Genomic DNA, 17,242 nt, shown 5'->3' with positions numbered 1-17,242 from the left:
CACCCCCCCTGTTTTCCGAAAGGCCGATGGAAAAGTCGTGGCCGAAACGGGGCGGCTTTTTCGGAGGACTTCGAGGATATCCTCTCGGAGCAGCGACGTCGGCAGCAGCCCACAAATGACTTTATCCCGTCGACGACTCAAGTGCAGGGATTTGCTCCGTGGACGGCAGTCCGTCGTCCATCGCCCAGCTAAGATCGCTGAAGATTCGGATCCAGATGCCAGAATTCACCTGCATTGATTGCGATCCAGGCTAGCAAATCCATTAGCGCCATCTGACGCATTTGCCAGCAGGTGATTCAGGTCACATCCACATCCACATTCACATCCGCCTGCCGATCGCAACGAGAATCGGCGAATCCATCATGTGCCGCCGTCATCAATCCATCAATCACCACTGCAACCGAAAATTCACAGCTGGTTGGTTTAGTGCGCGAATGTGTGCCTTTTTTTTTGCAGTTCAGTGATTAAGATACTCCAAAGTCAACAAATAACATTAAGCAATGGGATATTGAATGGAGCTATGTTTAGGGATTGATTTTTTATTTCTAAGAGTTCATGTTACTTAGCTCAGCCAAGGCTATAATGATCGCAATAAAATGCATCTATCTAGAATTTAGATAGTTTATTCATTTGAAGTTGGCCAAAAAGTTATTTTTTGTTCTCAAATAAACGAAATATTTATTCAATATTTCGTTAGCAAAAGTCGTCTTGATGGGGATACAATTTCTTTATGAATAGTTTAGGCTCCACCAAGTTCAAGTTTCAAGTGGAGCAAGGTGACGTTGAGGGGAAGTTGGCATTTGGGAGCCGCCATTCGGGTTCTTTGAACCGGTCGCAGGAAAAAGGGTTTTCGGTGGCGCAAACGAAGATGCGGAAGCTGCTTGTGTGCGCTGGGTCGTAATTAAAATAATTAAATGTGGAAAAAAGTAATCACAAGATTGAAAAGTAATTTACACATGTAAGCAAACACCGTGCACACACTCACACACACTTACACACACAGTCAGCACACGCAGACATGTGCAGCTTAAACAAATACAGGCGCAAACAAAGCCCGCAGGATATTCGCAGAAGACGCCAGAAGACGGGTTCAAAGAAAGCAAAAAAGAAAAATAAGAAAATAGGAAAAAAACCCGCTGAAGAAGCGGAAAAAACAGTGCCACAAATTGCCTAGGCAAATGGAAAAGTCAACATTAAGACAAGACGAGTGCAGAGCACAAAGCTGATGGGAATCTGCAGCTTGGGATCAGGAAGGATGGATTCTATATATGTATGCCGCCAAGAAGGGGTTTCTTTTCGGAATGATGATGCTGGCGGTGGAGAGGGGTGGGGATTAGCAGCTCGGAACCCGTGCCTTGCGTAAACGCAAAAACGCAAATGATTTCTCTTATTTCCAAGCGGTCGCGGTTATTTTGTGGGCGGGATGGGCCAACCTTGGATGGGGAGGATTGCCATTCGTCTAAAATTGCGTTCCTGCGTGCTGCACTGTCCAAAATTACAGTACATATATTGGTAATTAACTAAGCTTGGCCAAATGAAATTGGGCAAAGAAATGTAATACTATTGGTTTTATTTTGTAGGGAATTCAATTTGCCCAAAGATTTTAAAGTCTTTCTTTCCACAGTATCCGACTCCGCTGAGTTGTGCCACAGGCCAAGTGTAGGCAAAATATGCAGAAAGGGGTGTGGCGTGGGCGGGAAAAGGGGGCGGAAGGCCGCGGCTCAGCGGCCACAGACGTTGGCGCAAATCTAAGGACAACAAAAATTAAGTGGCAACAAGAAAATAAGTCACTTTTTGCCCAGACCCCATGGCCGTGGGCAGCTGGGGGCATGGCCCAAGAAGGCGTCTAGGAGTGGGCGTGGCGCCGGTGGGCAGACAGTCGCAGAGAAAGTAAGTAGAAGTTCCTGGGCCAAGGCAACGAAATGATTGACAGCGCATAATTAAATTAATTGAGTAATCCACTGGCTGGCACACACAAAAAAGGCACGGGGCTGGGGTTTGGTTTTGGAGAGTTTTGAAAGGGGTTAAGGTGGGGGGTGAACAGGTTTTTAGGGAAGTAAAGGGTTAAATTCCCAGCGGCTGCGGCGACAACACTGCACACAAATGTGCCGCTGATGCGAGGACTCGCGGTTTCTGCCAAGAGAAAGACATTTCCCGTTCAAACCTCACCCCCACATCCCTCGCCGCCAACCCATATCCTATATTCTCGATTTTCCCAGCTTTCCACCAACGAACACGAAAAATTCATTTGGGGCTAGTGGTGGCCTTGGCCAAAATGCAGATCGCTGATGGAAAATTCGTGTCCAATATGGTGTTTTAAGATCTCAAATAATAGCTTAATAACTTATTTATCTACAATTAATAAATGCATTTTTCAGTCCACTATATTTTTGGAATTTTCCCTGCTATTTATGCAAGTCTTCAACTGCCATCTCTATCGGCATTTGCCGAGCTATGTCTGCATAATGAGAAACCGCGTCGCGAAATGAGTAAAAACCGAAATTGAAAGAAATAAGCCGGAATGCTATGTGGCAGCCCCCCTTTCGCCACCCCTCCAACCCTCAACCCTTTGCGGCACACACACATTTTGGGGGGTTAAGTGGGAGTTTGTCTGAGGAGCTGGAGCAGGAGCAGAAGGAGCAGAAGGCATAGGTGTAGCCGTAGCCTGTGGTTTCCTCTTGATGTGAGCCTTTGTCTTGTGATATCGAGTTGCGGCGCCTTCGTCTTTGCCAGTTCATCCAGCAACCCCAGCGACGCCTTTGTCTCTCAAGCTTTATTAAAATTAGTAAAAATCGTGGGAAAAGGGCTGGGGGCGAGTCTTGGCACGGCATGGCTCTCAAGCCACTCCAAACCACGCACAGCTCCAGCCAGCACCCAGCACCCAACGCCCACCAACCACCCACCCACCGCGGGAGGGCAGTGACAAGTGCCACAATGAGATTGCCGCGGGCAATTGTTTACGAGTATATCGCAAATTAAGTAGGGCTTAAATTTTACAAGCATTTCGCCTTTAAGAGTTAAGTGCTTTTCTGTTCCGAGCATTCGGTGTTATCGCCACAGTTGTCTCCCCCTTTTTCCCCTTCCCCATCTGCACACACTTTTCTCAAGCTTTGAGCGGATTTCGGATTTTGATTGCCAGCAATGCGCCCTGGCATCCGTCTTTGACACTCAACACTCTTAGTTGACATTCCGCCTCGGATTCCAGTTCGTGTCCTGGCGCTACCTCCTACTCATCTTGCAATCGGACGGACTCCGTTCTAAATCCAAAGGCACTTCAAGTCCCAGCCACTTGATGGGGTTATTTTCGGAGGGCTTAAGTGCGAATTAGAACAGGCTGGCTACTATGAATTATTGAAAACTAACCGCTTGTCGATTGTGAAAAAGAATAGTGCTTCGTTTTAAAGTAACATTTAAAACTTAAGCGACTGTTTAATAAAATAAGAAAAAATAAAAACTCCATGGTAGTTCAATTCCCCAAGCCGCTTGCTCCAAAAAGTATGCTACGAAAATCCGCAACCGCTTCAATGGATTCCATTTTCGCCTAATGAAGTGGCTTTTCGGGGAGGACGGGATTTCTGGGGATGGCATTTCTGAATACGCCTGATTCGTGGTTAATAATATTTGCGGCTTTTGGCCAGTGCCACAAAAGTGACTGCAACCGCAGTGGTTTTTGGCGAATGTAAAGAAGCATCCCATCTACCCGGAGCTCCTTTCAACTTCTCCGACTCAAAGTCCTTTTAATATTCAGTTGATGCTGCGTCTTGACTTTCGTCCGCCAGCCCTGCTGCCACATTTTTCTTCCTTTCCATAGCCGAACACCACTTTCTCCCACACTTTCTTTTTCGCGCTGACTCTGTAATTACGCGTATAGGATGATGATTAACGCTCACGCAGCAGACAAATGGACTGGGATTTGGGCCACCATGGTGGCAACTTGATTTTGCATTAACTGAAGCAAAGCTAATGAGTCTCTGCATGTGGATCCGCATCCGCATCCAAATCCAAATTCAAGTCCGCATCCAAAGGATTTTCATGTATTTTCTTTCCAATTAGTTTGTCCGCTTTGCCCAAAGAGTACACCGAACAACATTCGGGCATAATCGCACATTTTGACACCTTTTTTATGAGAACCAAATTTGAAAATATCGAATTAATTCCGAAATATTTCATCACGACTATTTGGTTAAAAAGGATCAGTATTTTCTCAATAGCATAAAAAATATTTGTCCAAAAGTGAAATGCCATACCTCGTTGAATTCGTAACAAAATTTCCTATCGACCTGTATTCAGAAATGGAAAGTCAAATTTTTTGCCATTTTTCGCAAATTTTAATGATGGTACCCCTTATCAAAAATGCGAAAATTTGTTAAAATTTTTATTTTTGATAATCATAAAAATAGTGATAGGGATAGTTAGCTATGTTTATTGGCAGTATAAAACAGTATTTATTTAAGCGGTGATATCATTTTTGGCCAGGTTATGGAGAAAACCCCGTTTGTAAATATCAAATTTTTGGCAATTCTTATTTTGTTTATTTTTGGTTAAAAAGGATCAGTATTTTCTCAATAGCATAAAAAATATTTGTCCAAAAGTGAAATGCCATACCTCGTTGAATTCGTAACAAAATTTCCTATCGACCTGTATTCAGAAATGGAAAGTCAAATTTTTTGCCATTTTTCGCAAATTTTAATGATGGTACCCCTTATCAAAAATGCGAAAATTTGTTAAAATTTTTATTTTTGATAATTATAAAAATAGTGATAGGGATAGTTAGCTATGTTTATTGGCAGTATAAAACAGTCTTCATTTAAGCGGTGATATCATTTTTGGCCAGGTTATGGAGAAAATCCCGTTTGTAAATATTTGTTAAAAGCTGAATTCTCCAAAATCTGCAAGATATCATCCTGCATCTATTTGGCACTCAGTTAATCTTAAGGCTGTTCGAAATTCTTTCGGTGTACCTCGCACTTGCTGACTTAGTTATGAAATTAACAAACGCATTTTTATGGAAATGAAAGCGGAAAGTTGTCGGTACGTAAACACGGAGATTTCATAGGCCAGTTCGGTGTCCCGTCCCGAGTCCTGCGTCCTGCGTCCTACGAGACTTTTTCAAGGACACACCGGCTGTTTGGCTTTGGTTTTTGCTTTTGCAATGTAGTTAAAGCCTTTCGCAGCTGCCGCAAACGCTGGCAGTGCCAAAAACTTTGCCCCACTCCCCCAACTCGCTTTCATTTCCTTCGGCTTGGCTTTGCCTCGACTTTTCTTGGCGGCGTTTTAATCAGGCAAAGTGTGAAAGTACGACAGAGGCGGCCAAAAGTTTGTGCTTTATACATATTTTTAATATGCCAAGCGTGGCCAAAAAGAGCTGGGAGTTTGGGATTGTGTCTGCATCTGTGTCTGGGAAGTCGTCGCAACTTTCTGGCGCAGCTCCCTGCCATCCACTTCACCGCCGCTCCTCCTCACCGATCTCAGTTCCAGTTCAAGGTTCTTCTCCAGTTAGTTGGCAGTGGGCGTTCTGGAAGTGCCACCCCACTCACCTACCCCACACCCGCCTGCTCTTTAATTAGTCCCTCGAATGCGGGCTCGATTCTCCTCTTAAAGCAAAAAGCTGGTTAATTGCAATTTAGAAACTGCTGGCAACACCTACGCGATTTGGCCAACACATTTTCCCATTCCATTCCCACATCAGGAGTGTCATAATCGCAAACGTTAATTGCCAGCGACTTTGGCGGAGTCCTGCCATCGAGTGTTTACATTTGCCTGGATCTCAATTGCTATTCAATGCGATACAAAAGCCTGAAGGTGCACTGCAAGAAAATCCCTGCTACTTGCAACTTCAACTATATAGTTAAATGGATAGTTAACAGGCGATTGCTGTGCCATTTCATCAGTAGTTATACTCTATGAATTCTGTATTATTAACTGGGGAGGGGAATGGCTTTTTGCTCAAGTGCATACATTTACGGACGCGTTTTCATATCTGCATCTAACACACATCCTTTATGCGTGCGTGTGTGGTTGGGCGGCTCTAACTGTATCTATGTACTTTTAATTGCCGGCAATTAAAACTTAAATACACCTCAGTCGAGGGTGGCTGTTGTTCTGCCAGAGTACACAGTACACAGTATTCAGTAAAAGGCATATGTAAGTATTTGTTGGTGCGTGCCAAGCTTCATTTAGTGCGTTCGCCAGTGCGGTTAAGTCACCAAGGTGCTAAGTGCCATCGCCAGTGGCTGTGTGGGGGCACTGTGGGGTTAAGGCTCGGGCGGTATGTATTGTATTGTATTGTATGTATGTAGGAGCTTTCGGTAACAAGAAAATTGCGTGGCAAGCGCATATACAATACGCACTTAAGCGATTTCGGTTGATTGAAAAGCGATAAGCTGCAATCTCAATGGCTGGCAAACGAACTGGATGGGGTCGTCCAAGGATAAAGGACTCATATACTTAACACTAGGGTGGCGGCTGGCTTGGACAACCGCAGCCAGTTCCCACGAAAGTATAAAAATGTTTCATTACTAGCGAAGCAAAGAATCGCGGTTGTCAGCCACAACATACTCATAAAAGTTAAACTGCCATTAATAAGTGGAAACGAGAGGAGGGGGAAACTGGAGCGCTTAAGGCGGACGGAAAATGTGGGGGCGGGGTTGGTGACCGCGTCCTTGCTGCGCCTCACGCTAATTAAATTCAATTAAACGACAATCAAACAATGTCAAGCGGAAGTCAAAAAAAAAAAAAAAAAGTTCAGCGATTACAAAAAATAAACGGAAAAATGTTGGGCAAAGAAAAGCGGGAAACTCAACCTGTCCATGGCAGAACCCACATTCCCCACCCACCCTCCTCCTACTGTGGCCTATGAAAACGCGACCATGCCTCTTTTTTTTTTGGAAAAGTACGCCCACGCAATTGCCCACGCAATGCATGGAAATCGTGGAAAATGTGAAATGTGAAAAGTGAAAGCTGTAGCATAACATTCAAGTAATTATTTGTATTTCTCCCATGGCAATGACGTTCAATTTAAGTGGGGTATCCTCCTTGGATGAACACTTTTCCATTTTCCAAATCAAAGGAAATATAGTTTTTAAAAACTATAAGTTCTGTTAGAATTTTCTTACTGTTTCTGTAAGGCTTTAGTTCGAAATGGATATTTAGAAAATTATCTTTGGCATTTTCAAAATATTATTGAAAAGGATTTTTGCTTTTCATTTTCAATATTGTGGAAAGAGCATACAAATTCGTTGCGGCAATGCCAAACTTTCTGTGCGCTGTTTTTTTTTTTTTGTTTTTGATCGTTTTGGCTTTCAATTTTTCGTTTTCACTTTGACTGACGACTTTTGCTTTTCGGCAACAATTGACACGCGATACGGCTGACTGTCCACGCTCCGTAACTCCACCCTCCACCTCGAATCGGGAAAAACAGATTCAAATTCTGCCTTTTCCGGGGGTATTTATATATATTTTTTTTTTCATATACTTTTTACTTTGCTTCCGACGCTTGCGTGACTCGTCGTTTGAAATGTTAATGATGACGATGGGCCCGGAGTGGACAGAACAGGACAGGACAGGAGCTGCTTGAATCCTGCAGCTCCAGTTGGGAGGAGCGACCATCAACCTGTTGACAGTTTGGACCAAGTTAAGCGAGCGTGTCACATGTCCAACTGACAAAGGGATGAGAAGCGAAGCGAAGGCGGAACAGTCCGTAGGAGGGTAGAGTTCATACTGTGGGCGGGTCGACGCGAGTTGGCTTAACCCTTTCGGCGCTTTTCATTAACGCTTCCCCGCTCCTGTGAAATGGCCACTGGTTACGGTTTCACCTTTTTCCAGCTCCGCTCCGCTTCTAGCGAACGCCTTTTATTTCCATTTTGGGTTATTTCGGTTTTTATTACTCCGGGGCTCATTTTGCATGCAAGCTGTATATATATATATATAGGTATATTTTTTAATGCGTCGGTTTACTTGCTGAATGAAGTGAATCAAATTGAGGCGAGCGGCAGGGGTTAAGTGTGGTCTTTGGCCGTTCTAACCGGGCTGTGTAATTGCATTTTTATTACTTGGCCAGGCCAACAACTTCCATCTCAAGCCTCCAGTTACGAACTCCTACCATCTCAGTTGCGACCGCCACCGCGACAGTTTGTTAAGTGCCCCGGCCAGAAGGGTTTCAAGGTTTTCGAAATATTATGAGGGGGAAAAAGTGGAAAAAATAAACTCAAAAGGGTTGCCCACCAGCAGCGGCCGAAGAACAAAAAATTCATCATCAAAGGTGTAAAAACTTTTAATATGTTTAATTTTCCACCTATATTCTTATCGGCCCATTAGCGAAGGAAACGGGGGTACCATGACTATGCTGGTCTGTTTAGAACAAAAATATTTTTTTTTTAATAATAATATTGCAAATAACTGCAAACTATTTGAAAGCCAAGCGCAATAGATTTAGCAAATATTGATGTATCTTAAATTCTAAATAGATACCCTTTTTGGTCTACCATCAGTTATTATTTTTTTTTTTTCATAACTGCCGCGTCCAGTTGGGTGAAGTTCATTTGAGGAGCTCCTTTGATGGCCAGGGGCAAAGAACTTGGGTGCTTCGTCCGTCGACCAGGAGGGTGGTTGTCCTAACCGCACGCAGATTTAGCTCCTCGACTGGCCATAAAAGCCGCCTCGAAGATGGCAAGATGGCTAGATGCGAGTGCGGCTCAGGGTCTTTGCCACTTTTGAATAATTTTAACCCAAATAAAAAATGATGTGAATTCCTAATTAGGCACAAAACAGCAGCGGCAATGGGCAACCAGCAGCAACCCACAAGGAAATCAGCGCCGTTTGTTCGCCATTCAGCGAGGATGGATCCACTGGGAGGATGGGCATGGATGGATTGTTGGATGGATTGTTGGATGGATGGATGGATGGATGGAGTCCGTGGGCCTTCCTGGCGTTATGATGATGGCTAAATGCCAGGACTGACTGTCACGGCCACGTGGGAATTGAGCGCTCCAGACCTCTGGAATATTTCTCTCCTCTGACCGGCCACGCCTGACTAGTTAAAATGCAAGGATTTCGCCTTTCCTTCGACGCTTTTCCCATTTTTTTTTTTTTCCTTCGAAGTCGCCCCACAGCGCCGCATTGACAAATTGATATTTGCATTTAAATTGAAAATTTACATTTGTGCCAGCGATGACGATGATCGAGGGTCTTGGTCTCGATTCTTGGGCACTGCAATAGCCTTGTGGTCACAGTGGTGTAATTCACATTAAATACCGCATTTTTCTTATTTCTGCCCCATTTCCATAACCTTCGTTGCCTCAATTGGACGTCACTTCATTCGCTTGACATTCGACATTAATACCATCGCCCCCCGCCGCCCTTTTTTCTTTTTTTGAGGGGGGAGTGGCAAAACGAAAGCAGACACAATTTGCATTATGAAATAACATTTCTTTTCTTTCATTGCCGTGGACCCAACAAAGCACTCCTTAGATTGTTCTTGGGCCCAAAAGCATCTGCTCCAAAGTCCTCCGGAGCCAATCTGTGTTTATTACTTTATGTTCTTGTTTTTTGTTTTTTTTTTTTCTTTTTTTGGGAAAATTTTCTGGCTTGGGACTGTGAAGCAGTAGGTTACTGCCATCATTTCTTGGCGCTGGTTGGACTCCTCACGAGATGCAATCAATCAAAGGTCGCTCTACAGGCACGGAAAGGGTAAAGTCAATCAACGAATTTTTCAAGTGATATGTACTTTAAAAGTGAGTAACGCACCTTAAAGAGCTTCAAAGGTTAATCCCTCAGATTAAACTAAACTAAACTCTGCGATTCACAACGAAACATAACGAATACTTCAGAACAATATTAACTCATCCTTAAAGATTCTAACCAATTTCTTAGGACTAAGTATATCCCAGCGTCTGCCACTCCATATTGCGACCAAGAAACTTCAACATATTCATAAATTTCCCAGTTTGTTTAAACAAATTTTTTGCTGCTCCTTGGCAGGCTGTCCAATATTATTTATTTGCCTAAGTGGCAGCAAGGACCCCGAAAATCCTGATTGGATGTGAATGTGGGATGTGGGGATGCGGGCTCGACTGGCAAAAGGGTTGTCGGTTTACTAAACAAAGCCTCATATGCGGGTGCCAATATTGCGACTCCGTGTGAGTGGGTGAGTCCTTTGGCTAGTGGGTGTTGTTCAGTTGGTTTGGGTGGGGTTGTCTTGGGTTGGGTTTCCCATGCCTGCGGGTCACGGCATTCGGTAATGGTGATAAAATATGCTCAAATTTGCCAAATATGAAAAGGTAGCTGGGGTCCAAAGGCTGGGGGATTACCCGCAGGCCAAGGGTTCGGACAATCTGAATACGAAATCGGGGTATCTGCGAATCTGGAACTGGAATACCAATCCGAATCTGATTCTGAATCTGAATCTGAATACGTTATAGATGAAAATCGAGCGGTCCGAATCTCGGCGAAATGAAAATAAATGCGTTCGCTAAAACGGAACGATTGATTTTAACCTACCCAGCTAGCCAAGCCAAACACCACTCCAATTTATTTCTATAGTCCTTTGTCTAGCAAGGACCGCAAGGACCTTTCGCTGCAGTCGCCAGGCGAATTTTTTATTCATACGAGCATAAAGAAGCGACACATAAAAAAAAAAAAAAACAAAAAAATTGTGCGCATAAAAAAATATGAGAGGCGGACATTGGAAATGGAATTTCGCACAAAAAAATCAAGCGTACATATACATATAATAAAAAGGGCCCCGTCCACTCGCTGGTCATTCATGTGTGTCAAAATGGCAAACTGAATTTGTATTCAAACATTCAAATACACCCACACACACACACCCATCCAGTCGTCGATGTTTGCCGACGTCGCACATGCGTTAATATTTCCGGGCGTAATGTCGGCTGGCCATAAAAAAAAAAAAAATTGAATAAAATATATCTAAATAATAGAAAGGCCAACCAGGCCGACACTGTGACAAATGGATTTTACAAAACTGTAAAGGAATTACAATTTAAATGATTCGTAATGCTGTTTTCTCACACTATTTGGTTTTTTACTCAAATGCAGCACAATTGTTTAAATAGCGCAATCGAAAATATTGCAAAAGCTGATCACTTCGGTAATTGTACTAACTTGTGAGTTAATTTTTCTTTAGTGCTCACACACGGACACACCATAAGTGTTTGTGACATTGCCAAATTGTCACACATTGAGTTATTTTTGTTTGTTTAGCGCACAACAGGAAAAACACGCCTGCGTTGCGAAAAAATAAATAAAAATAAAAAATACAATTTGCATTTTATTCAATTTGTGGTACATCCGCCTGAGCCTTCGTCACTCGATCGCCACACTCATTGTTCTGGTTATTTACGAGTTTGTTAAGTGCGCAACCCGCTCCTTTCCCTTTTTTTTTTCTTCTTTTTTTTTTCTGCCCATCGCCAAGCACATCCTGTGACCCCATTGGAACCCAATGAAGCAGCAACCCATGACCGGACATGGCCGGCAATTTTTGTTCGCCAGCAGATATGGAGTTCGATCCCTAGAAGGATATGAGTAGCGGAATATCCTATGAAATCAGATAACTATAAGAAAGGATTACATCCAATAAGCAGAGAGACTAATCTAAATGTTTATAATAAATTTACAGATCAGTTAATAGTGCACCCAAACAAAGCTCTTAAGGACTTCCTCCTTTCACCTACCCAAAAAAGTATTATTTTTTTATTTCTGAAGCCCGCCTGATTTTCCCATTCTGTTGACGGGGCTTTTTGTAATTATTTCATTAAGATTTGCTGCCAGACGAATTTAATTGGATTTACAAAATGCGTCGAATGCGACCGGGGAAGGATTCTCGTATTCCGTATGGATCTGCTTGGTGTTCCGTTGATAGCTTTTAGTTGGCGTGTCCTGATCGACCTTGTTGCATGCCAATATTAATAACAACAATGGCAATAAAGCCCATTACAGCCGGCACACATTCGGGCCATTAATGAAATACATTGATTTCTGTGTCCCCGTCGAATTTATGGCAACAGCAAGAAGTTAAGGGTAATGTGCAAGGGTTTAATTCCACTCCCATCAAATTCGCGGCGGCATATTCGGTGACATGTTCATGTCCTGCTATTCCTGTTCGCCCCCACTTCGACATGCCCACGTCTCAGTCACAGTTCCATACTCAGTTTAAGTCCCAACCTTGCGTGTTGTCACGTTATAAAAACCGAAACGATCCCCTCAGCCCCCCCGTCTCCAGGACATTTGTTGGTTCCGCTCGTTACCAGAAGCGCCAACTCAGCACGAAATGACTGTGACTCCGGTTGTGATGAGGACAACGTCAACGGTTTTGCACCGAAAAAAATAGAAAAAACAAATATCACTTTTTCTAATCAGTATCTAATTGCCAATATTGTAGATTCGGTAGAATAATTGTTGTACATTATAAAATGTTTTTAATCGGAGCACGAGCTTCAATCATTTCAATACGAGGATCATCTTTTGTTCGACATTCAATGCCTCGCGAAGTAAATAACCTTTCTGACTTTAAGTTCACTCTAAACTTCTGAGTAGTGTGAACTTAAACTAAATGTGGGAGTTTCGAAAGTTTCGTTCAACTTTTTGCGGTTGTAGAATAAAATTAATATAAGCATTTGTGTGCTAGTTTTCACAAACAGTTTTCTATCGCATACTTAATACTTAGGCGGTTGGTGTGCAAATGACACTATAATCTTTTCGAAGTGAAAGAGAAAGGTCAAAGACGCCTTAATTTATAAGGTTTTAATTGCAATTTTCATACTTCGCTTAAGCAAATTAAATTCGAAACTTTTGAAGCGATAATGTTTCAACTAATGGTTGAAAATAAGGCTAATAATAGCTTTGCCAGCTTTGTTTTTTTCGCGGTGCTGTTAGTCCTGATTGAGTTGGGGTTACGTAGTGGGCACCCTCTACCCACCGAACGGTAGGTTATTAATAAATCTTTAACCCTTTGCCTTATGTTTCTGCTACTGTTTTTGCTTACTGTTACTGTTTTTAGCTACAGTATTGGGTGTGCGTGCCGGGGCTTCCTGTTGCGGAAACGGAAACGCAATGCCGACAGGGCTACATACGAGTATAATCGATTAATTCGATATTAGATTGAATTTATGGCCCTTCTTGCTCCTTGAAAAACCCTTCCCCCCCCCCCCACCACCGCCATATATTGGGCCATTGCACCTGTCCACCAACGGCAATGAACTGAGCCAACTTTCCGAGCGCCGAAAGTAAAAGAACTTTAAGTTTAGGCACCCAAACACATTCAGACACTGCGAAAGAGAAATTAAAGAAAAGTCGCGCTCCAAAGTTTGCCATCCCGAAATTGTTCCGGATAACTTTCGCCTTGGCCAAGCAACTTTTGAGGCCATAATTGAAAATTTGGCGCCCAACGTGGAGGAGGCCTTTAAGAGCCAACTTTAAGATCGTTCTCGGTTTATCTGAAAGGTTTGCTTAGCCCTGGCAGGTTATTAATTAATTGGAGCTGAACCACACTGCCCGGGCAAATATCAATGATGACGGACTGCGACTGCAGGCGATTGCAGGTGATTATTTTAGTTTTTTTTTTTTTTTCATTCTTCTTTCTGGGTAGAATGGGCAGCGAAGATTTGCAGAGTGTGAGGTTAAGGCCGCTTTGATGGATTGCAAAAAGGTATTTTATGTAATAGACGAATGCAGAAAGAGACGGAAAGAGCGCAGCGTGAGAGCCTTATGTACAGTGAACCCCCGGTAGCAATTGCAGGCGTGGCAATCGCCTCATAGGCGCAAGCGTTGGAGCTCCCAGCGCCAAAAAACGGGGCGCCTCCCAATGGAAAAGCGCGGAGGCGTCACCAAAGTCGGGAAATATTCGCGCATGCGCCAGGCTCGTTCATCGGGTTTTTCATTCCCCGGTCCGGTCCTTCAGTTGGTGGAGCTCCCCACCTCGCGCTAGTCCGAATCCTTGACGTTCCAACTGTTCTACTTAATGCGCCGCTTTCGGAGAATCCTGTTCAGTGGCAGACGGACAGGCGTTGAGCAGATGTCTGCGGCTCCTCATTCTTTTTTGGCCTGGGTTTCCCCGAAAGAAACTCAAAAGTAAACAACGTATAAAAAAAAAAATAAAAAAAAAAAACTCAAGAAAATACCAAAACAAGGGGATGAATAATTAGATTTCTCAGTGCTAGAGTCCCCTGGCTCGGCCTAATTTCATTGTTTTTTCAGTTATTTTGAATGATTCCTGGCCGCCCCTCACTCTCGAGAAAACGTCAAATGAAATGAACAATTTTCCCGAATTTCCTTCCCCATTTTTCCCTGCTTTCTCATTTTTTTGTTGTTTTTTTTTTTCCTATTTTCATCTGGATTTTATATTTTTTTTTTTTAGGTTGGCTTTCTGCTTGTGTTTCTTATTAAGTTGAGCGACAGTTGTTTTTATTATTTTTATTGCCCAAGCCTCTCGACCGTTCATGTAAATCAAAACTGACTAATGGCATGCGAAAAACAATAAAAACCCTAAATGAAATAATGAGCCAGGGGACTCCTGATGGGCCAGGACCTCATGGTGAAGTCTGGTGGCGCTTTTCGGGCGGAGCTGCCCCCCTTCGATGGGCGGGCAAAAAAGCATTTTGATCGAGTGGGTCTGGCCGGCCCCCCTTATCTATCGGGCATTGTTAGCCAGCAATTTGCCAATATTTTGCTGTCCAGATAACGGACACAAAAGCGAACTTCACCCTGTGTCCACTTTTGTCAAGACTGAGCAGTACTAGTGCTGCCAAAACTTGAAGAAACTCGGATATTATTCAAAACCCCCACAACAAAAGGGAATATTAAATAACGAGTTCGATATTCTATCGAATGGTTGTCAGTTTAGAAAATGGTAGTTTCTTGCTTGCGGAAAATTTAAACACTAAACATCGATGAAAAATAATTATCATAGTTTTGCGAACAAAAAATCTTCCATTTTCAGTACAAAGATGTCAATATACCCTTGTGTTGCCTTTTCTAATTCATTAAAGTACAAACGGGGCCCTCTGATAAAGATGCCAATTTGGCATCCCTGCCTCGCATGGATGATGCATGGCGACAGAGACAAGCGCCCTTATCTGTCAACGATTCCCAGACTGGACACTCGGGTGCGGGTTTGGCGAAGCTCTCTTTTTAATGTGATTATCTTGTAGCGTGCATGTCCATGTCGCATGTCTGTCCCCTCATTCCGCGGCACATATGTACGTATAGTCCGGATCTCGGACACTCGGACACTTGGACAACGGTCCGAGGATTCAGGATTCTGGATACTGGACAACTCTGCGCTGGCTTATCGAACAAATTGACAGGCAGTAAGGGACGTGGTCCGGGGGGGTAAACTGTTATTCCAGCATCAGGCGATGATTAAAATGATGATGTCAGAGGCGAAAGCAAAACAAAACAATACTCGGGCTGATATATTCTTCGGGGGTCCCGGGATCGGACAAGTGCCAAAACTCAACTTTTCACTTGACCACTTCAGACGTGGACCCTTGCTCCCTGCACTCAATGTACCCTGTTCCTGGCACGAAAAATCGCACAACCTGGCCTCGGGGGAAAAGCAGCAGGAATATGGCGACACAGACAATGGGGCAAATCACTGGCCAGCAATCCAATCGAATCGAAACGAAGCCAATCCCACGGAAAACAGTCCAAAATCGAGATTCAAGTCGAGAGCACTTGGCCATAAATTTATGACATTCATTAGAACGTCAGATTAAGAAATCTCCAGTCGAGCAGCTGACGCCACGCCAGCCAGCAAGTTAAAAAAAAAAAGAAAGAAAAACAAGACCATTGCTGCACCCCTCCTCCACTCCTCTAGAAGTGGATTTCCTAGCCTTGTTAAGCAACAGGCCCAGTGGCTTCGAATAGCTGAAGAGGCTGCAAAAGGAGCAATCCTTAAGATACAGGCGAAGAAATACAGCATACTACGATGCAATGGAGCTTATTTAATTCCTTAATTCCTATAGTACACTCATCGTGGAATGGCAAGCTATTTTCTCACAGTGCACCTGAGACCACGCTAAACGTGCACAATTGGACTTCGAGATATTGAAAATGACTTTAAAGTCAGCCGCAGCTGCGTCCTCTTGGCTGGGACTCCTTGGTCCGTGGTCCTTGGTCCTTTAGCCCTATGCCGTCCAGGTGGCTTTCGGTCTATTCCATATACCATTCCTTTGGGCTTGCCTTCGACTGGGGCTTCATAATTAAGTATGCGGTTAGCACGCACACCGATGTGCAGCAGGATGGGTTGGTGTGGGATTGGGTGGAGCAAAGGAGGAGCACAAGCAGCAGGGCAGGGCAGCAGCACCGGCACTGCGGACGAAGGACGCGGGCCAGGAGACGTACACAACTGTCACCGCTGCCAGTGGCAGTGCCTTTGGGACAGCTCGCGCCAGGATTTATGTGCACGACAAACAAACGACCACCGCAGGACAAGAAAGCGCTTAAGAAGTGCCCTTGCAGGGGCTGGTGGTGGGTGGTGTTGGGTGGTCTTCTGGGTGGTTTACCCAAAGCAGCGGAGTGGCAGCAGGCGGCAGGCAGCAGGCAGCGCAACAATCCAAACAGCTGCGATAGACAACAACCGCACGACTATCGACCAGCGACCAAGGTTGTTTTGGAAAACCAAGTTATTTAGCCACGAATCGAATGAAAAGTCGCGCTCTCCCCGCTCCCCGCTCCTCACTCCTATCTCCACAGCCCGCAGCCCGCAGTGGGAACCCTCCTCCTCCTCCTCCGTTTTGCCCGCTCCATTGCAAATCGTTTGCGGTACCCGCCCGACATTTGGGACACATTTAGCAAAAACATTTTACGTATTCAGAAGGAAAGTTTTGTTGCTTCGCGTTTGCTGGCTGCCACCGTCAATGCGGTTGTTGTCGACTGGCTAGGCTAGAGCACCCTAGAACCCATTCCCCAGACCACCACCCCTCCTCCCCCTCGGAATTCGTGCCTCAAACCCTTAGAATTAGCTACTCCCATGCCCCATACCCCATGCCCCATGCCCCATGCCCCTTGTGCCCATTGTGTTTGCATTTCGCATTTGGCTTTGCTGCTGCGGCAAGTGGCAAGTTGTCGTCTTCATAACGCGTTGTCGTCGTCTTAGTTGCCGCTGGCGAACTGCCACCACACCACCACCAGTTCATCGCGAAACTTTAACAGCAACATAGCAGAGGAGAAAGAAATGCAGAAAAAAAAGGAAACCAAAATTCTAAGGACTAGACCAAGGTATACC

General features: G+C 44.2%; 2 long non-coding RNA genes across 4 annotated transcripts; both read left to right on the top strand.

Moving 5' to 3' along the window:
* Positions 1-125: 125 nt before the first annotated feature.
* On the top strand, positions 126-593 carry lncRNA:CR46349 (long non-coding RNA:CR46349). Its single transcript, NR_163200.1, has one exon. It is a non-coding gene; the product is annotated as a long non-coding RNA:CR46349 (long non-coding RNA).
* Positions 594-11,047: 10,454 nt separating this feature from the next.
* On the top strand, positions 11,048-12,695 carry lncRNA:CR46247 (long non-coding RNA:CR46247). Of its 3 annotated transcripts, none has more exons than NR_133509.1 (2): positions 11,048-11,107; positions 11,432-12,695. It is a non-coding gene; the product is annotated as a long non-coding RNA:CR46247 (long non-coding RNA). The 3 variants fall into 3 exon arrangements; NR_133511.1 differs by having other exon boundaries at positions 11,048-11,123; positions 11,432-11,658; NR_133510.1 differs by having other exon boundaries at positions 11,048-12,695.
* Positions 12,696-17,242: the final 4,547 nt, after the last annotated feature.

This window comes from Drosophila melanogaster, chromosome X, assembly GCF_000001215.4.
Source record: "Drosophila melanogaster chromosome X".
In the NCBI taxonomy this organism is placed as follows: domain Eukaryota; kingdom Metazoa; phylum Arthropoda; class Insecta; order Diptera; family Drosophilidae; genus Drosophila; species Drosophila melanogaster.
Note: the sequence above shows the minus strand (reverse complement) of the source record. Positions and strands in the feature narration are given on the sequence as shown.